The sequence below is a fragment of the Cuculus canorus genome, chromosome 8, assembly GCF_017976375.1.
Source record: "Cuculus canorus isolate bCucCan1 chromosome 8, bCucCan1.pri, whole genome shotgun sequence".
Taxonomy (NCBI): Eukaryota; Metazoa; Chordata; class Aves; order Cuculiformes; family Cuculidae; genus Cuculus; species Cuculus canorus.
The window spans coordinates 18,671,076-18,691,408 of NC_071408.1; the positions used below are offsets into that span (position 1 = coordinate 18,671,076).

The window sequence follows — 20,333 nt, forward strand, 5'->3', positions numbered from 1 at the left end:
AGTGCCCTTTGCTCTCCAGCAAGCCTTTTAATTAAAAGATATTGCCAGTTATCTCTAACCGCAATCACTGTCCTGGTGATCAGATGGGAGCGAGCGCTGCAGCGCATCTCCCTTAGGAAATCATGGCGCCAGTGCTCAAAAGGCAGCTACGGTAAGAGCAGAGTTTTCAAACACGTATTAAATCTACATATCCACAGAAATTCCTGTTCAAAGGTGCACACATGAAGCGGATAAAACGCACTCGCTGATGCAAACATACGTGTGCTTGCAAATGCCTAATTAAAAAAATTAGCTCTTAGTGAAAATTCTCAGAGAACAAGGACTACTGGAAAACATGAATGCTGGGAACTGGGGCAGTGCAGGTTAAAATCATAACTGGGCAAGAAATGTTTTTCTTCCCACACATAATCCCTAATGATGGAAATCCTTCCATAAGAGTTTTCACTATTTCATTAGAATTTAAAAATCAAAACAACATACTTCTAAGGAAAAATGGAGAAAAAAATCTGAAATGCATAATTTCCTGCAAAACTCTGCTTTTAATAAGAGAGTAGACTTTTTTCCCCTAAATGCAATGTTTCGGCCAAGCTGATTTGTAAGGCACTTGGAATTTACAGTATTTACCACCACAGAGGAGATGGCTAGCTGCTCTATATTTAGTGAAAGCACCTTTTGTCAGCAGCTGGGGAATAGCTGAATAATAAGCAGAAGAGTAAGTGTCATTTAGTCACTGAGAAGCAGCCTTCTTTCTCTCTAATCCATTGTTAGGAGAAAATACTGTATTATGGAAAGGCTATTAGTGACAATACGGACTTGTACTGGAACATGGGACACGTCCAGAACATTTATTTCAAGGAACTGAGTGTTCAAGAAATATTATTAACCTCAAGTATTATCACTTAGCAAATGGATTTTAACCCCACCAAGTCCATGAGACAGAAACCATTCAACCTATGAGCAACCTGATCTAACTCCAAATCTGGATCTAACTCCAAAGCAGGCACTGCTCTGAATGGGAGCTCAGACTTGATGACCTACCTTCCAGCCTAAGTTGCTCTGTGATTTTATTTTTCATCCATCAGAAATCTTGAAAGACATTGAGTGTGTCAGATATGCAAATCACAGGCATTTAATAACAAACCTTCCAAACACTGCTTATTTGCTTGCCTTGTTTTTAGTTTAGGAAAAAAAAAAAAAAAAAAGAAAACCTGCAAACAGTGGAACGACAAATAAGCTGCCAGGGTTAATAATGACTTGTAACCATGCATAGTGTACATATATATTATACCCAAAATATAACGACCTCCCACCAGCCAGCAAATATCAAGAGGTAATGAAAAAGGTCTAAGTGGGCTTTAAAATCATGAGTTTCCTAACAAGTTCGAACAAGGATAAAACATGCCATGACCTTAGACATGCACAAGCCTTCTGCTTCTTGGAGTACAAAAGTACTTGTACTTCTCCTATTTTTGTCCACAATCCTTAAAATACCATATGATGAGACAGTAAATTCTGTCAAGTGAGTCTTTATTAAATCCTGATTGCTATCCTTGGAAGCAAAATTAAGTAATTTCAAATCATTACCTCTGGATGATGAAAACATGGTGCTGAAATGAAATTAGTGTGAAAGAAAAACTGAATTATTTTTTTTTCCAGTAGGAAAAAACACGTCACAGGTGTTCCTGCAATAATAGCACCTCACATTGTGATGGTTTTGGGGTCAAAGAAGGTGACAGATGTCAGATCAGGTCAGTACCTTGATGCGAGACCTCCAAGTGAAGGCAAAACGCTGCAGGGAATATTGACAGTGATTCCCTGAGGGTGACAAACAGCCCTTCAAGCTGCACTATGGAGGTTCATTACTCCAGGAGGCAGTGGAAAAAGCAAGTCAACAGCAGCAGAAGTTACTGCAGTTTTGCATGTGTTGCTTACTAGAGGAGACAGCTCTTAACCACTTGTGGTTATTCAAAAAGAAAAGAAGGTGTTATTAACTCCAGTGAAATGCAGAGATTCATTCAAAAAACAAACCAAAATAAAAAAAAAATTAAGCAGAACAAACAAAAACACAGAACCCAAGAAACCCTCAGGAAAAAACAGCTATGAGAAAGCAGCAGAAACAAGGAAAACCACTTCAGGAAATGGACATGAAAACAAGTTGCTGCAAGGTAAGCGCAGTGGATTATGCTCTACAAGCAACTGCTTCTGCTTATTCCCTTATCCAGCAGGTCCCCCAAAACGATGAATTCGCTTGTACCTCACCCCGACAGATTGACTCCAACAGGGGCTCAGATCAAAGGGGTTGTTATCTGTGGGGCAGGCCTGCGCAGGACAAAGACAGTTTTCATGATGCTTTCCATCTCCGTTCTTCAACCAAAATGAGGAGAAAGCTATCTCAAAGGCAGAAATAAAATCCACCTACAGAACCGTGCCGTTCAAATATTTGGGGGTTTTCTGCTGTGTTATTTTCTTCCTCTGAATTCTTCTGTATTACATATCAGTTTATGTGGTTTAGTCATGGCATAAGTCTTGCAAGCTTATGGATTAGCAAGGGAATGAATAGCAATGGTATACAGGAATAAAGACTTCATTTTGCCTTTGAAGTGAGTCACTAAAGGCTGCCAGGTTGGAAAAAAGGAAAAATACCATACCCTTGCGTGCCAGCACAGCTACTGTTATCCTTTCTCATAAATGAATTTGCACACAGCGTAGGTAATTGTATAAAGGGACATATCTGCTTATACACCATCAGCCCACTCCTGCTATGTATCTCATAACACAGCCACTGCAGTTCTTCCCTGAACACCTCAAAGAGAGACAATGTCACTATCAATATTTGCAGAGGCAAATAAGGAGTTATGCTGAAGCAGGACACGCAATCCATGAGAACTTGCTAGGCATTAAGCAGTAAGATCTTCCAAATTTTTCCCAAACACTAGCTCAAGCTTTTACTTTGTATCAGTTGCCTTATTTTATTTTATAAATAAGACATTTACACAAACAAGTCTTTAAGGAGACACACAAAAATGGTGTAAGTACTACTACATAGCAGATACATTAGGAGCTTGGGCTAATAGAAATCAAAAGACAAGAGCTGTTGTGACTACTTTTTACCCTGTATAAAGACAGATTTCTACTGTGTATTCTTCGTTATGCCAGCACCTGCTCCTGCACATGACTTTGGCAAGGGGTTCCTGTATGTGAGCCAAGGACTGAAAGACAGTGCAAGACAACTGGCAGTGGAAAACTATGCTTTCTGCATTCATTTTGTTTTTAATGTGCTAGCCAAATTGTGAACCCTCAACACTCTTCAAATCAATTTAATATTAGGAAATGACAGATACAAAACAAAGACCTGCACTTTGAGCCGACCACAGACTGCCCTGGTCACAGGTACACAGGTGTGCATTGCTGAGGCTGACCCCTCCACAGAGCATACAATGTAAATCATCAAATCTCTTGTAAAATCAGCAGTGCAACTGATCTTACAAGATACCAAGACCCACACCTGGATTGCTGAAAGCAAGAGCAAGCCCTCAGCGCATGCATACTTTTACCCCTCCATTCATCTTTCAGTTTTATTCTTGTCACTAACAAAACCTACTTCCTCTGTGAACTTTAGAGAAAAGAAAAGGAAAAGCATGGGAATAACTTGATAAATTGTACATTAGCTACAGCCTGATCAAAGCCCAGGAACATTCAGTGCGAGTTTTTACATTGACCCAACAGACTTTGGGTCAAGCTTTTAAGCACTTACTCGATTTCAGCCTTGGCGTTTAGAGTGCCTAAGTTTTCAGCATGAAAATACCAGATTTCTGATGTTTGGTGGAATCTCTCTGCTTGACTTTGTCACATTATGCATTTGAAATTTGCAAATGATCGAAAATGAGAACAAAACCAGTAAGGAAAACATATATTACTTTCCAAATCTAAGAAGCATAAAGCTGGAATACCATTGTCATGAGAAGTGAAATCTGGAAATTCGATTCAGCGTTGGATTATCAGCTGGTCCCAGTGCACCACTTCAGTACCATTTGCTATACTTGTTTTGGAGTTTAAAGCCAGGCCTGCCTTACACAGGACCTGGCAGGTGCTTCCCATTTCTTTACGCATGGTTACATAGAAGAGCTTTCTTCAGGCAATCAGGTTGATCTTTACAGCCTATTTCACTAATAGCTGTACAGACAGAAACAAAGTAATGAATTATTAACTTTTTAAGAAATTAAAACATTCTTTCTCTTAAGCAGGAGTGTGGTTTCTGTTACTATTTTCTCCATTTTCACAGAAGATGGAAGTAAAACATAATACAAAAAGCACCACTTGCCTGAGCTCTATATTGAAGATGATTAAAATTGCCAAACTACTCTATATCTGTTTCCCAGAACCAGTGTCGAACCAGGTGCAAGTCATTGGAGGCCATAAAGATTCAGCAGTTTACATCTAGAGCAAATGTAACCCCATCAAAGCAAACACAATGTCAAAGACAAGAATTAAAAGAACAAAACTGCTAACAGCTAAATTAAATACCACTGTTCATGTACTAAGTACCCAGCAACTAGATCACATACCTAGAAATCATACTGCTCGTCCCATGAGAAAAATTATTCCCTCCAGCTACGACAGATTGCCGTAAGTCTAGCAGTCAAACTGAATTATTACTACTCTTCCCGTTTCTCCCATATAATAATTTTCAATATGAAATTAGTGCCAAGCAGTCACAATTTTTAGCCTCCAGCTTGAAAGAGAATCCTTACAATTTTCTACTTAAAAATGATTAGGATGGAGTTAGAATTTTAATCGTCCTACTTGTGTTGATAATACAGAAGTAGCACATAAAGACTTTTTCAAAATAGAAGTTTTCCAACAGTTTCTTGCATAGAAAAATGTGCAACTGCCGAGACCCAGCGGAGAGAGCAGAGCAATACAGAAATGGCCTCAAACCCAGCAACCTGCCTCGCACAGTGACCAGCAACAGAACTCAACAAGGCAAAACAAATCAAAAGAACAGCCCACATTCAAGGGGCTGCTAGAAGGCCTAAGACCTGGAGTCTTGTTTTTTTAATGTTATCTACAGTTTTATGCTAGCTATAATCATTCCAAGCTGCTTTAGCTTGCAAGGGATGGCTTAAAGTAATTATTTAGAAACAAAACTAAAAGTCTCATCTGAAGTGCAGAAAACACACAAAAGCTGCCCTGGCCTCCTTTCTGTACGGATGTTCTGTGCACATCCCCAGCTCTTTTCGACTTTTGTGAGAATATAATAAAAGAAACTGGCAACATATCCATTCACTCAGACCACTGTAAAATCAGCTCAGCCTATGAACCTCACTCCAGCCAGAAGCACAAGTCTTCTGCCCCAATGAATTTTTTCCTTTTGGAAACAATCTGGTTAAAGATTAAGTTTACACCGTATGGGCCAGTGAAGTAGAAGCACAAACAAAGCTGAACAGATATTAATGTATTTTCAAATTCCTATATAACGGATAAGTGTAATTTGATATATAACTTCATACTTTAAGAATTCAAAATCTCCAAGCTGTACCTAAGGACAAACGCCTTAGAATAAGACCATGCTTGTGCTCTCTCATCACACAGCACCTCAAGTTCAGGGCATGAAATTACCTCAGTTTCAACTCCTTGACAACAGAGAGCCAAAAATGCACTTGTGACTCTACATCAGTACAGTTACTCCTAGCGTAAACTCTGGAGAACAGAAATAAGAAACATGCTTCAGGGAAGCTACTAAGGACAAAGAGAAAGCCAGACAATAAAGAAAGAAAACTGAAAAGGAACAATTTAATACATTACCAGTTTTCATAGCTGTTGCTATGGTTTATGCAATATTTTTATGTTACAACATTGAACACAGGTACAGTAGAAAGAGGACACCATCACCCGATGTACATTAAAACGATACATTTACATCTCGTAGCCAGGGCTTTCACTTACTGTCTTCTCACTAATGCTTGTACACTGGCATCTTGGCAAAAAGTACTTGGGTTTCCTTCAGGACAGCTGAAAACTGATGAAAGCAAGGATACTTTCTATGAACGAAAATTAGGCCAAGCACTATTCTAAGCCTTGCTGTTGCACCATGTTATTTTCAATTTTACTTCTGTGTGCCTCAGTTTCTCCAACAAGACAGCTGGGAACTTCATGTAAACAAGGAAGCATTTTGAAGTCAGCAGAAAAAAAGGAGCTCTATAATGCAAGTCTATTATTATTTTATTTGTAAGACAGCTCACTGCCATTTATGGAAGAAAACATCTACATATTAAAGCCTTCTGTCTCAGCCAATCTCAATAGTCACACTACAGACCAGTGCCAGTGGAAAGACTCCTGTTGACTTGAGTAGGCTTTGGCTCACATTCCTGCTATAGAAGACAGAGTAAGAGTAAAATCTTTGTCCTACAAGCAGAGTCGATGCTGTTTCAGCTGCCTTTGCACCTTAAAGAGTTGCAAGACAGACAAATGAGTGGCCATAGGTAGTAAATAAATTAGATCTGACTTTTATTAAAAGAGAAGGTTTATCTTGTGTGTATTCTGTACAATAAGAATGGCGTAGTAATGTAGATTAGATGCCATTTCTCACTTCAAAACCTCCGGGGAGATAAGTAAACTGAAAGTGTAAAACACACATACTGAATTTTTGTCTCTCATATTTAAAGCACACTGGTAAAACAGGGAGGGAAATAAGCAATTAGTCCAATGTTCATCCAAGATTTGTTCGGAGAATGGACTGGGGAAAAAGTTTCAAAGGAGAGATTCATGCCCTCCTACAAGCATTCGTAGGCATTTGCTACAACTGGATTTTACTGTGAAATGATGCGCTGCAAGTTTGAACTTTGTCTGTACAAACCCACCCCATATAGGTCTTGGCTCCTTTCTCTTTGCCTATTTCCTGTGATTCCAACAGAAAGATTCTCACTTTACTTCAGCACCCACAGCACCTGCCTGCTGGGGCCACAACATTGCTGATCTTCGAGTTGACTTGCCTGGTACCAGCTGCACAGTTCACTGGCTAACATAAAGTGGTTGAAATAAAATGAAAGACACTATAAATAACTCACACTTATGACTATGGAAGTCTATACATGTTTAGCACAACCATGATGTAGCAGGTCCGCTCTTCAGGCTAATCCAGGACAGTATATGACACCAAAAATGAATTCTGTATAAATATCACAAAACTATAGCCAAAAATATACACTAAAAGTAAACCAAGCAGAGAACGGACTTCAGTGGCTCTCCCATTGTCTAGAACTGTTTCACCAGGAAGCAACTAAAAGCAAATAATAGGCAGGATAACTCAACTGGAAGCTGTAACGATTAATATGTTCTGGTTTTCTCTAAGCACTATGAGTATTCTCACTGCATTTTCACCTTTCACGAAGAAACTACTGAAAACTAAACCCCATATATAGCTGTTTTAAGGCTTAAAAATTAGAACAAGCTGCTGTCCAGAAAGTAAATAATTTATAATAGTTTCAAATAATTAAGATTAACCAGCTGCATTTAAGAAAAAAGAATGTTTGATTATTCTGGGCTGTGTTTTGAAAACCATTTCTACCTTATTTTTCTTGGTAACACAATTTCATGCTACAAAAAAGGCATCAAATGATGAAAAGCGTTTGTTTCTTTCTAGTTCTTAAGTAGAACCAGCAATGTTAAACAGGTCAGATATAATAAATACAGCTATTTCAAGGGAAAGAAAAATGTTTTCCTGTCCTGACTTTGAGTGACAAGAGAAAATTTTTACCAGCTTGCAGCTCCACTTTATTAAAAGTGTTCAATTTTATTTAATTGGATATATATGTATATGTTATATTGGGCTTCTTTGTTGCATTTTTCAAATTAATCATATACCATAGAAGCAACATTTTAAAGTGAGTGGATGTTCTAGACACCTTTAAAAGTTCTCATTTGTGGCAGACACAGTCTCCTACCCCATATTTTTAAATTTTTGATACTTGGATTACCCCGGCAGGAAGGCGATAGTCCTTGAATAGAGCTTTTTGTTCAGCATTCTAATAGCTTCCAGCACTTGCCCCAGCCCACAAGATACATACCAAATTTCATTAGACATCTAGGCCAGACGTGAAGAATTTCTCTGTCAGATCGAGTAAACTCCACCAGTTTAGCATTTTGACTTCTTGAGGGCAAGGAGGAGACGGCGAGGCAGCAGTAGAGCCTCGCAGCAGCCCAGTGACACATGGTAGGTCTTAAAGAAAGTTAATTAATGAGGCTTCTAACCTCTGCAACCCCTGAAACTTCCCTATTTGAGATTAAAATAACATGAGAATGGAGAATAGTCCATCCTTAGCTATATTCAACTCTATATCCTGAAAATCAGGGCTGCCAATAGATAGATACAGAAATAGAAACATATTTTTAAGTCCAGCTTGCCATGTAATAATCTTGGAGCTCAACTCCACTGTGTATTTCCCCATGAAGATACTAAAAATTTCAGGTAGCTTGAAGCAACTCTTCTCTTTCCAATTTGTTTTAGATTTGTTACCAAGAGTTTAAACCTAACAGAAGGAACTGGTAGCCCATTTGTATGCTTGCATTAAATTATTGTGGTTTAAACTCATTTATTTTGATCTTCTACTGACCATACTATCCTTCTCCCACACAGAACTGGTACAAAGGGAATAAATTCCTATTTACCGCTTTGAAAAGTGGAAAGAGCGTGGTGGAGAACCCCACAATCACAGCCACTAAGAGCCTGGCCTTGCCTCCTGCTGTACATGCAGATGGACACTCCAGGCAGGAATTTCCTACAAGGTATGTTCTTACCTGCAGTTTGCTCTCAAGCGGGTTTGACCTCTCAGAACAAGCCTTTTCCTCTGGGCTGGGCAACTGTCTTGTGGGAAGAACTGAAGAGGCAAATGCTTGCAGAACATTGTGAAACCACACGGCTGCTATGCCAGACCCACAGCAGGACGAGGGCAGCACAGGGCCTTCTGGGAGACCATGAGAACTCACTGCTGAATTCCAGCCTGGCATTCCTCATTTGGAAGCAATTGCCCTGTGTAATCCATCAGGAGGGGACAGAGAAGATATCTTTGTGCAGTGGAAAAAAAAGAGTTCTTAATTTATACATGACAATTAAAACAAATTCGATTGATTTCTTTTTTTTTTTTCTTTTTTTTCTTGTTTTTGGGAAGACTTTAAAATGAACTATAAGTCAGAAGATCTGCCAAGGCTCCCTTCCCTAATTAAACACATAACTTGTATTAAAAACCTTTTTAGTCCAGCTGCTGAGAGACTGTGGAATTGCGGAGATGTATGGTTTGTGGGAAACATTGTGTTCCTTCTTGAATTTTCCAGCTTTCAGAAAAGACAGCATGTGAACACTTTCCATAAATACAAACTGTGTTTTCTAATTAAACTACTGTCACTTCTATATAATGCATTAGCAAACCGAATGAAAGCTTACATAAATATTTTCAAAGTTAAAGTAATCAGCTTCAAAGGAAATACGCAGCTGCTCGCTACAGTCACACCTCTAGTAAGTCAAGCAACAGGCTTTTAAAAATAAGTAATAAGCCCCTGAAAGACTACAACACATCAGGGGTATGGGTAATACACCAGAAGACCCACACAAGGAAAAATTAGATTAACCAGATTTTCTCTTTAAAAAGGTCAAGTTCTTCTTCAGAAGCAAATTCATTGGCTGGAGCTACACCAGCCTCGGAGTTCAGGATAAGATATGCACATTTCTTACAGAAAACTACTTTTTTTCCCCCTGCAGTTTAAGGCTGGTTTATCAGTGTTGATTATTAGATAGAGACAAGTGCTTGATCTTTAATTACCTCCAATCTACTGGAAGTACACACGGAAGTTACATGAAATACTATATACTTTCACAAGAAAATAAAGTGTTCCTTTTGCTGCGTTTGTTGGTTTAATACTAACAGATTTGCTTTCTACAAAAAAAAAAAACCAACCCAGCTCTGTTGGTATTAGATACTCAAAGCCTTCTCCAGTTTAGAAATACAAAACAATTCAGAAATATCAAAGACCTAATCCTGTGGAAATAGCTCTTTCTTTGAAAAAATCCGACCGTTTTCAACACTAAAGCGGCCAATTTACGTGTGCATTTGCAAAGCATAGCATAGGCCAGGACTGTCTATAGCCCAGTCTGGCTAACTCACACTTACATCATCTCCTTTCCAGTATCCCCCACGTCAAACTCACCACACGCTGTCAGACATCGCCTTTGGAAGCCAGCCTGGCCCAGTTAATACCTTATGCAGAAAATACTTCCTACCTACTTGGAATCATTTTAAACACACAAATTAATGTATCAAAAAACTAACTGCTCTCACTGTTCCTCAAACAAAACCATGTGCCCTCTTTTACACTAACTGCACAATAGGTTTATTATATCTCTATTTTTTGTTGTCACAGATTTTCTCACACTGAATTACAAAATTACTATAATACCTTGCTTCTAGCTCTAGAAGATCCTGAACCTCAGAGGATCCAACTCCTGCACTGTTTTTTACACTGCCTTCCAGGAGTTGCCTACCGGCCATCCACATCAGAGACAAGCTGTTCCTTCACATGGGTCTCTGATCTCTGTTAGACTGGACATTAGGAAGAATTTCTTCACAATGAGAGTGGTGAGGCACTGGCACAGGTTGCCAAGGGAAGTTGTGGACACCCCATCCCTGGAGGTGTTCAAAGCCAGGTTGGATGGGGCCTTGGGCAGCCTGGTCTAGCGGAATGTCCCTGTCCATGGCAGGGGGGGCTGGAACTAGATGATCTTTAAGGTCCCTTCCAACCCAAACTATTCTACGATTCTATGATTCTACGACCCAGCCTAGCAAGCCTAAGGCCGTCTCCTAAACCCAAGATCTACTGAGTGATCAAGCATCCTACGGAACTCAGGTAGACTATCCTGGTTCCACAAACAACAAATACACACTGAAGAAGAGCTCTTCAGCAGGCAACTGGCTTTTCACACTCACTGGTGCTAATCAGCTTGCCTTCCATCCTCAGAGGTTACCCAGATGGGTTTTGGTCTTCTTCCCCATAACAGCTGGAGGCTCTGAACGACCCGTTTCTGCTGCTAACGCCCAGGGCAGAGACGGGTACTAAGGGGAAATGGGCTCTTCTATCCTCATTAACAATTGTCAGCTTCATGGTTTTGTCATGCAATCATCTTCACACTTTTCTATTCAGAAGCTCTCCGCAGGAAACAGAGCAGCGTTACCCTAAGTGTAACAACAGCAGCAACAGAGCAGCAGGGCGTGAGGGGGGGGCGGGGGCTCGAGATAAGATGCCCCGTGGGAGATCTGACCTGCTCCGCTTCATCAGAACTAATGAAATTTGGGTAAAAAAGTAAAATAAAATAAAATAAAATAAAATAAAATAAAATAAAATAAAATAAAATAAAATAAAATAAAATAAAATAAAATAAAATATACCATGGCACACTCTCTCTTCCATCTCCACCACGAAATTCTCCAAACGATTTCCCAGCTCATCTCCTGTTAAAGCAGCACTAGATGCCTGAGAGCGTGCACTGTTAAGATCTCACCTCATCCTTTCACGCTTCGGTCATCTTTACACCATCTGAAGTCTTTATCGCAGAGCGGCACCAGCGGACTCCCCGTGGTCTTCTCACAGTCTCACCGCCACGCCGAGAAGATGCAGCAAAGGTTAACGAAAAGCCCCTGGTGCATGAGCTGCTACAATCATTTTGCAAACTTCAATATTTGTTTTAAAGACATCTCCCGATGTGAAAAATGGTTCTACTTTGTCGTTAAAAAGAGAATGTCGCAGACAGTTAATCTTGACCATTTATTTTATATCATCCAAACCAAAATATTGATACATCTGGACAAACTCAGTCAGAGAAAAGAGCACCATTCCCAAAGCATTCATGAACACAACCAACAGATCATAAATCGTAACTATCCAGAACTGACCACAATTAAATAATCTGTCAAGGGAGGAGGTAGGCAGCCACTCTGGCTCGGTTCAGACCGCTGATAGAAATTCAAAAAAAGGCTAAATTAAAAGTATCAACAGTTGGTTGGACTGGCGTCTCCTGAGTCACTGAGTTAAGACGGTCTAAGTAACCGCCCCCCTCTCCAGGGTAGGTCAAGTATTTATTAACTTGTGCCCAAGAGACTCTCACCAACTCAGGAAAAATCATATATATGCTTCAATCAGACTCAGTTCAAGACATCTTTCCAGGTTCTAAGGTGGGGAAACTAAGGATGAGCTCAGCTTGAGTTATTCCATCTGCACAACCAGCTTGCTGCTAATGGTGAAAAAAGTGATGTTATGCCAATTCACACAGAAGAAAATTTGTGCTACAGGACACAGCACTGCCAGCTGCGGCTGTGCTTATTCTAGTCACAGAATAATGTAAGTTCTGGTTTTAATGATAATCTCAAAAACACAGATTAAAAAAAAAAATCCTCCAACAACTCCGAATTTTTTCTCCTGTATCTTAAAGAAATTCAAGCAAAGTTGATGACCGTGGGATTCTTGGCTCTGAAAGCATGGGAGGATCAGGATAGAAAGTGATCACCCCAGTGTAAGACAATAGCTGCACCTGAATGTCATTACTATTTAAAAACATTACAGACAGAAGGAAAAAGAAATTTCTAGACAGAAACCTCAAGCTTAGCTTAATTCCAGCTCTGCTGAAACCAACAGTTTTGCCATGAACTTCAAAGGAATTCTGATTTTTTTGCCTCTATATTTTATAGCTACCAAAACCAGCAAAACTGAAAAGGATTTAAAATGTTACTAACTACATCCCCCAATTAGTAGACTGCTTATACCACTTACTAACTTCAAATCTGTGAGAAGGACTGAGCCTGCAGCCCTCTCTTAATTGCATGATGGATTCCTAAAATGGAAAATGCTATTGCAAGCTGCTTCTGGATGCCACCACTTCTGCTGGGACTCTAAGAAAGCAGCGAGAGACACCATCCATACAGTTATTTTGTGTCTTTTTAATTGTAACAGCACCCTGAGACCCAGGCTAATAAATCTAAACAAACTATTGTTTCCTGCTTGGTAATCTTTGCCTTACATCTCTGAATTACAAATAATTGGCAGGGGAGAGAAAGAAGGGTGTTACCCATATAATCCACATGACCTCCCTTTATTTGGGCATCTAGACTTGATGTCAACAGCGACTGCTCAACACACCAACCACAGGAACCTATAAACTGAGTTTTAATATCATGGTGAGGCACTGGGAAATGTTGCCCAGAGAAGTAATGGATGTCCCATCCCTAGAGGTGCTCAAGGCCAAGCGGGCTGGGGCTGTAAGCAACCTGATCCAGTGGAAGGTGTTCCTATCCATACCCCCCTGCAACTCGATGACCTTTAAGGTCCTTTCCAACCCAAACCATGCTATGATTCCATGATACATGGAGACAGAACCAGTTGCTAGGCAGGACCTGGAGCGCTCGTCTGTTTAAACCAACGCAAGCCACCACCAACAGCAACATGCTCTCCTTGCTTTTCAGTGAATGTACTGAGCCACATTTCATTGTCTAGTATTTATTCAGAGTTCATTTCTTAATCATAACATGGACTACTTCAAAACTATGCAGGAAAAAAGGTCATATTTAGAAAACGCAAAATATTAAAATTATGTAGGCGTATAGCTAGTGTTTGATGAACTGTCTCTTGCATGGCAAAAGAAACCTACACAAGCAACATGGGATTTCCATTTATCCTCCATATGCCTCTAAATTACATTCATTAACTTAAACCATGACCTTGATATTTCCATTACAGTACTATTTCAAAAGTGAACACAAAAGCGTGAATTCATCTAGGTATATCTTTATTTTTATGAAAACACTCTTTGCAATCAGTAGTAAGATCTCACCGCTGTACTTCAGTGTGACCTCAAAAGAAAACAAAACAACTATTTCTGTACCACTGAGCAAATTATAAACAATGAAGTCATATTCCTTCCCATCATGTCTTATTTTACAATAAAGAGGTACTTTCCTGGGATAAAAAAACCCACAATGTTTAACATTCCCTTTAAACCATCTACAGCAAGTCATTCAACCTGAACACAGAAGCTGGGCATTAATGGACAATCCATTTTCCTTTTTGTACAAATGAAAAGAAAGAATCTGTAAGTGAGGAAAAACCCATCAAGATGAAGATAACACATTCAGATTTGTGACTGCTGGGTCATACAAAGCTGTGTGTGTTACACAGAGCTTATTTGTAATCAATAACAGATCTGGATTTAGTTACACTTATTTATACAAACAACCTACAAGCAAATCATACACAGTGGTTAATAATTAATTGTAAACTTCTGTAATAACAAGTTGATCAACTGATATGAACAAAATCATAAATTTTCTTATAAAATGAGATCTGAATTTGAATAATATAAAAGAAAAATTTTCCCTCTGAAAAAGTCTCCATTTGTTTTATTTCAAGAAAGAGAGGTATGTACAAGTTATTCTGTGGATTTGATCACTCTTATCATTTTTCTTTAATTAAAAAATAAGAAGTACAGGTTGTTGCCCTGCTATCATCCATCAGTACTATTTATAGCAATACTGAATAAAAAGATTCAAAACAATGACATCCCTTCCATTTGAAGCACGACTTTAAAATACTGCCTTTAAAAGCTATTATTTTTCCCTTAACACAACACCAGCAAAAGCCACACTGTGTGATATTTAATATAATTTGCATATTTGCATCTTTATACAGACACGCAGATAATTTCTATCACTTCAAAGTTAGAGCTTCACAGTTAAAGTCCACTGGAAAAAGTACTCAGGATCACTGAAGAGGCTATGAGCAGGTGCTTGATTTTTATGTGATAGTTATTGGAATTGCATGTGCTTACTAGTTCTTTTCACAGCACTGTGCTCCTGACAGAATTTATCAAATCAACTATCTCCTTGGGAATGAATAAAGTTATGAATCAACAACGACTGTCCTAGTGGCTTAATAGAACCTATCATTGCAAAATAATGATAGGAATGCGCCTCATCCGAGTGCTCACATGATCGCTATTTGTACATCTGGTCAGGAAGCACAACGAATCCACTCCTGACTCCTTGCAAGCACTAAAGCCCAGACAGAGCTGCAAAGAGAAACAGTGCTTTTGACCAGGCACTCACTTTGATGAAATAAGATTTATTCTCAAGAATTACTGGAGCTGCTCACAGCTTTTAGGAAGAAAATAAAGAAAAGCAAAATACATTGGCTGCTGGAGTGAGACTAATGATGATGTACGCTTGACATAAAAACTGCTAAAATCTGGCTGCATGTTGGTAAATTGTGTCATGTGCCTGGGAAGCCTGGGCACCAGCTTTTGGAGCCAGGAGTCTCCAGTTCCTTGTGCTTTTTTTAACAATAACTTCTTTTGTTGCCCTTGCCAGGTCATTGCTCCACTTCTACTGCTGCGAGAAGAGGCTGGGGCTTACCTACCATTCAGAGGCTCATGCTTCCACTAATATTTGCAACACGCTTTAAAAACTGCAGTCTCACCATGCAAGTTCTTTGGATTATTATTATTATGAAACCAGCACTGCAGTCAGGCAAATGACAGAGGCATTTGCCAATGGCAGGAAGAACAGAATAGATCCAAGTGCCATGACTTTTTGCCCAACATGTCTGACAAAAGCACAGCGAAAAAGAATATCACTGCCTGTTCATTTAACTCAATGCTGATGTTCACATTCTCACTCATTTTTCCACTGTATCCACTGTTTTCATCTGGAAAATAAATAGCAGAAGAAAAAGAGGCGGTAGGCAGGCACTGTGACAGCCTCTGCTGTAACAATTCAGAGGACCCCTTTAGTGAGTCTGCAGCTGAGTGACTTCCCACTCAAAGCAAAGCCGTCACTTACTCCGCAGATATGGTCTTCAACAGCAGGTCCAACACAAATGAGTAGGACAATCACTGGAGAAGAGATTAGGATCCTCACCTTTTTGCTGAGGGAAATCTAACAAACCTATAGTTTTTTCAACCTTATTTCCATCATTCTAAGTATGGTAACTCCCATTCTGTAAATCTTTGCAAGGGTGTTACATAGAGCAGAGCTGAGGTCCTGCTGATGACATCACCTCTTACCTCACTTTCAGCTAAAAGTAGGATCAGCTGTAACACAGGTGTCTGAACATCCTGAAAGACCATGAATTACAGCAATTCCCATCACCTAACTAATGGCTTGGTCTATATGTTCCTTGCTGTTGTTTAAGACCATACCTAGTCCTAGGAGAACAACGATTGCCTTCCTCTTGTGGCAGCTCCTTAACTTGTTGGAAGCATATTACCAAGCATGCCCTTTCACGCCTGCATGTAATAAATTAAATTAAATAACAACCGTTTCATTGCTCAGTTCTCTTGCTTTTGCCCCCCGTCACAGAGATTAGGGTAAATGAAGATCTGCCACACCAATTGAAAGCACAGGCTGAGTTCTCATCCGAAACAGCCTGAGTCACTGTCAGCTTTCCTCTGCAGGTGGCAATGCCAGGTGACACTGTGCTTTCCTTCAGTAACGTAACATGGCAGTCTGGAAGCACATGACTAGAGCTGAAGCAAAGTCCAGACAATTCTACAAGACCAAGAGTCATAGCTAATAACACAAATAGCCCAATTCTGATGCCTATAACCTCCTACCGTCCTAGGAAAGCAAAGCATCCACCTTCAGCAGTACGCCCTTCACCCTGATTTCAGCCTTCCTGCAGCATAACCCTCGAGCAAATCTTCCTTTCTTTCCAGCTGAACATAACACCATGTGCACAGCATTCTCTGAAAGGGATGTAGAGACTGAATACTTTGCAAAAGTGCAGAGCATCTGTAGTTGTACACACTCCAGAGAAAGGTACAGGCTCTGTGCATCTGAGAAAACAGGGCCTCACGTTCATTTTAGGCCTTGAACCACCTCAGAATTGTGTGTATGTTTTTCTTAATCAAATTGCAATTATTTAAAAATATTTTCCATCTCTACCCCCTTATGACTCATTCTGAACGACTCCAGCAGCAGCAGCTGCTTCATCTTATGTTATTTGAAACACAAACAAAAACAACCAAACAAAAAAGCCCATCCCAACACACCCAAGCCCAAGCAATTCATCCAGCAGAACCTTGGAGAGGAAGTGTGAAGTCTCAGACCTGCTACATACCAGAGTTCTGCATGCACTTCAGTGACATCCAGATTTCACCTCTCATAGACTTGCAGCTGTGCCATGTGTGTATAATGTGTCACCATAGATACTGGTCCAGATTCCACATGCTTTAAATAGCAGATTTCTAAGGTAAAATGCCAGGTAAGCCAGCAAAGAGAAAACAGACTTCTTATTTGCTCATTTTAATACCAATTTGAAGGAATTACAGCTCTTCCAGAAAGCAGCTGTGGGGAAACAGAACAAACTACAGATTATCTCAAAAACCAAAGGCTTCTGCCATGGAAAAAGGCCTTCAGTCAGGCATCTTCCTATCTCCAGAGCAGAGGACACAACAGTTCTTCCCCAAATAAGAGCAGAGAGACATTACAACTAGAAAATAGAAGTCTGTATTAAATCATTTCCCAAATTAAACATGTTGTAATAAAAAGAAGAGAGAAAAGGGTGTAACTACAGAAGACCTGAGCCAATTCACTCTGCAGAGACCAGCTAAATCCTTAGTCCAGCCTCTGCTGTAAATGGGATATCTAGTCACTACCCCAGCTCCCCATACCATTGTTGTTATTATCCGTTTTAATCATAATGCAGAAAACATTCAAAAGCTGCTACCTCAAATTCATTCCCTGGGAAAATGCATGTTTTCTAAGCCCACACTTATTTCCTGTACATTCCTACCCTTGCACACAAAGACAGAATAGTCCAAATACGCTCCCATCAACATTACCGATTAATTAATACTAGCAAACTTTAGCTAATACTGTTACAATGACAAGACAAAAAGCAATCCCTCAGCATTACTAGCCCACCAGAAGCAGAACCACCATGTTAAAGCAACCCTCTGCTACCTCCTGGAGGAGCTCAAACAATGGCCACATTGTTCAGCAGCCACATCTTTGCTGAAGGCCACCCACATCTTCCCTACTCCAGGGAGAAGTCAAAATCTTGCAGCTCAATAGACATCCAGTCAGAGGAGAAAGCATCTTTACAAGGCTTGTTCATTTTTCTTGGACAAGAAGAGAGTTCAGCCTCTGTCTTCAAGCCAAGTCTCTGAAAGGAAGGGAATGAGTTTGATGTTTCTGAAGATGGACATGCTTCCAATGCTCAGGCATTTTGTATCCCACAAGATTGATTTCCTCCAACAACAAGAGGCCTCGGGTGAAAACGATCCTTCACAGCCTCATGGCTGGGAGCCAGCATTAGACTGAAACACAAAGAACATATCTTGCTTGCCTCGAGATGTCAGGAGATTTTGATAAATTAAAATTAATTTTGGTAAATGAAAAATTCCTGGAATCTTTTGTTCATGCTAAAGTGTGCAGTAATATTTCAAATCTAAATAAATTACAAAAAAAAAAAAAGTAAAAAATGAGTCAGTCCTTCCAAAATCATAAAACCTCACTATTTTTTTAAAGTTTAAAATGTTTTATTACTTTTTTACCAGGCCTACTAAATGCAACCAACCCTAAAAATACTGGTGAAATGGAAGGGGAGAGGAAAACAACAGAAATTAACTAAGGTGCCATGCCAAACAAAGTCCAAACCAGCTCTGTCCAAAATCAAAAGTGTCTCTGGGTACACAGCACCAAATTCTTGCTGTGAGGCTGCGACAATGCTGTGAGGGACAGAGTAGATCTAGCAGTGTACAATCAAATCCTATGAAGTTTTCAGATTTTTCAAGATTCACCTGCAGACCAAATGAGATCCTAGAAATAAGATTTGCCAGATGTCCAATATAAAACAGGATTTTTAATATTGCTCCTCATGTCCTGTTAACTTTACCAGTATTGCCATACGTGTCATCTGGCAACCTCCTCAGTAAAACCAGGAGGCACGTGTTAGCAGCAGAGAAGAACAAGGGAGAAGCCCTCACTAGCTCGAATCTAACTCCTTCCAGTTTTCCATACCTGGAACAGGGCAAGGAGAACAAGGAGACAAAGGAAAACAGCTTGTGAGTAAAATAAGCGCATAAAGTGTGAACATAGCCCAGATGGACAAGATAGCCCAGAACCTGCACACTGCTCTAGAAGAAAAGGACAGCACAGAAATCGGAGTTAAAGGAAAGGGAGGAAGGAACAAAAAGGATATTCTTTTATCATGCTACCTTCAAGATAAACTTTCTGTAGCTTAAAATAACTGCTCCTGTTGACCAGCATTCAAACACACTGTAAAATAGTATACTGATACTGCTCATCCGGAAAGGATGCAGTCTTGTCATGGATGTAGGGCCACACTTCATACTAAGCATTTCACAGCAACCAGTGCTGTGTGGCTGCACTGGCTCACAGCACGATTCCTGAAGTGCCTTCATTACAGCTGTAATTGCTTGGGGCCAGCTGTACACAAATATCTGCTGCTATCAAACAAATTATCTTTTTCTCATATTAAAAAAAATCCATCACCATCTCATCAGTAAGCATTTGTCCTTCAGAAGAATGATTTCTTCTCTTTCCTTTTTCCTTTTTTTTGTGTGGTTAATGAGAATATGTCCAACAGATATCAGGGAAATTTAATCAGTCTTTAGAAGTATTTTGCTATAAAGAGGTGTCTAGAGTCATTGCTGTCTCTATCACAGAGCAGAAATGAGATAGTTCATGAGAGCTCAAAGGGATATTAGTTTATCATGTCCCCTGAACACCTGCCTCCACTTAACCCTTTTGGGACTTTCTGCTCCAGCTAGTCTTCTCAATAGTGTTAGCACATCAACAGGGCTCTAAATTCTTCAGAAACTGTTTTCCCTCTGCCTCTTTTCAACAATATCTTACCAGACAGTCTTTCAACACAGGGTCTCCATCCTCATGATTTTTGAAAAAGACTCCAACTGGGGGATCACAGAAAGCCAGAACAAGGCAGTTTTGTTTCTGCCAAGTGTTTGAGCTCAGATACCCCCTGTTCATTATGTCAATCAGCTGTCTAGGCTAGGTCAAAAGTTACTCATAGATCCAGATGCAATATACATTTTACAGAGAGGCTGTCATTTTTGTCCTGCTCACAGAGGCAAAATGCTTCTGTGCCTTCACGTGCCACACACTATTCCATAAACAGGTATGGATGTAGAAATTTTTTGTAATATATAAGTTCAGCTATCCACCTCACAGTGTATTTCCAGTATACAGACAATTCATCCTCATCTCTGTATGTATGTAAAATTTAGAGAAAATTTCTTTGTGTATTTTTGTTTAAAA

General features: G+C 39.7%; 1 protein-coding gene across 3 annotated transcripts in view; it reads right to left on the reverse strand.

Annotated features, from left to right (window-relative positions):
- ROR1 (receptor tyrosine kinase like orphan receptor 1) overlaps nt 1–20,333 on the reverse strand; it is a 171,127-nt gene that overhangs the window by 118,542 nt on the left and 32,252 nt on the right. Inside the window, exon 1 of one of the 3 annotated variants that reach the window (XM_054073433.1) lies at nt 8,797–8,815. The exons of the other annotated variants lie outside the window; for them this stretch is intronic. The gene's annotated coding sequence lies outside the window, so the exon portion shown is untranslated. Of the gene's footprint in view, nt 1–8,796; nt 8,816–20,333 lie in introns of those variants that run through there. 3 annotated transcript variants of the gene reach the window in all.